Source organism: Etheostoma spectabile, chromosome 23, assembly GCF_008692095.1.
Source record: "Etheostoma spectabile isolate EspeVRDwgs_2016 chromosome 23, UIUC_Espe_1.0, whole genome shotgun sequence".
Lineage (NCBI taxonomy): Eukaryota > Metazoa > Chordata > Actinopteri > Perciformes > Percidae > Etheostoma > Etheostoma spectabile.
In genome coordinates, this window is record NC_045755.1 from 8,762,125 (window position 1) to 8,763,133 (window position 1,009).

At 45.9% G+C, this 1,009-nt stretch overlaps 1 protein-coding gene and 1 pseudogene across 15 annotated transcripts in view; both read left to right on the forward strand.

Moving 5' to 3' along the window:
- nrcama (neuronal cell adhesion molecule a) overlaps positions 1-1,009 on the forward strand; it is a 1,100,153-nt gene that overhangs the window by 386,480 nt on the left and 712,664 nt on the right. The gene's annotated exons all lie outside the window — the stretch shown is intronic.
- LOC116673009 (F-box only protein 15-like) overlaps positions 1-1,009 on the forward strand; it is a 17,578-nt pseudogene that overhangs the window by 10,614 nt on the left and 5,955 nt on the right.

The following is a 1,009-nucleotide window of genomic DNA, read 5'->3' on the forward strand; positions in this document are numbered from 1 at the left end:
TATATATATATATATATATATATATATATATATATATATATATATATATATGAGAACTGAGTACTCTTTTAAAGTAAACTGACAATGTTAACTCAAAAAGAGCTGCGTCCCTTTTCTGTTGGTCCCCTTTAAGAGGACTGAGTTTGGTACGTTAAACGTAAACTACACGTGAAAACTAAGACTTCTTCAGTTGATTAATAACTGGAACGGTCCGGTTTGCGCTGTAAAGCCCTAAAGTTTGATGTGTTGCTGCGATCAGTTCACATCGAGAACGGACTGGTGGAGCTGAGGGTCATCCACCGGACCAACCTGTCCGAGCACCGGCCGCTGTCCGGGAACATCAGGATGCCCTGGAAGAGCGGGACTCTGGAGGGCGCCGTGGAGGTACACGTGTCCCACACGACAGAGACATCACAGACCCTGCACCAGAACCGCAACACACCCTCAACCCGTCACAGCAGTTTGATGTGTTAGCTGACCAATTACTGCGATGTGAACTAAAATCAACCTTAACCAACTTTCTTAATATTACAGTAACGCTCCAGGGTTTTATGGTTTTCCACTAGGGCTGTAATGACATGCGGTATGAAACCGAAACCGCGCCGACACTCAGATCCACGAACCTGTGTTGCGGCAGAGTGAGAAAGCCGAATTTTGACACCCCCCCCTTTCAACTCCCAGAGTTATCTTTCCCTTCCAGATCCAATGCTACCACGTCTTTAAATTACTATTAGTATTAGTCTTTTTGGTGCCTTACACCCGTTTTTTAGCTAACTGTATAAACGTCTAAAAGCGAAAACCTAGTGACCCAGACTAAGCCTAGTGACCCAGACTAAGCCTAGGGACCCAGACTAAGCCTAGGGACCCAGACTAACCTTAGGGACCCAGACTAACCTAGTGACCCAGACTAACCTAAGGGATCCAGACTAACCTTGTGACCCAGACTAACCTTGTGACCCAGACTAAGCCTAGTGACCCAGACTAAGCCTAGTGACCCAGACTAAGCCTA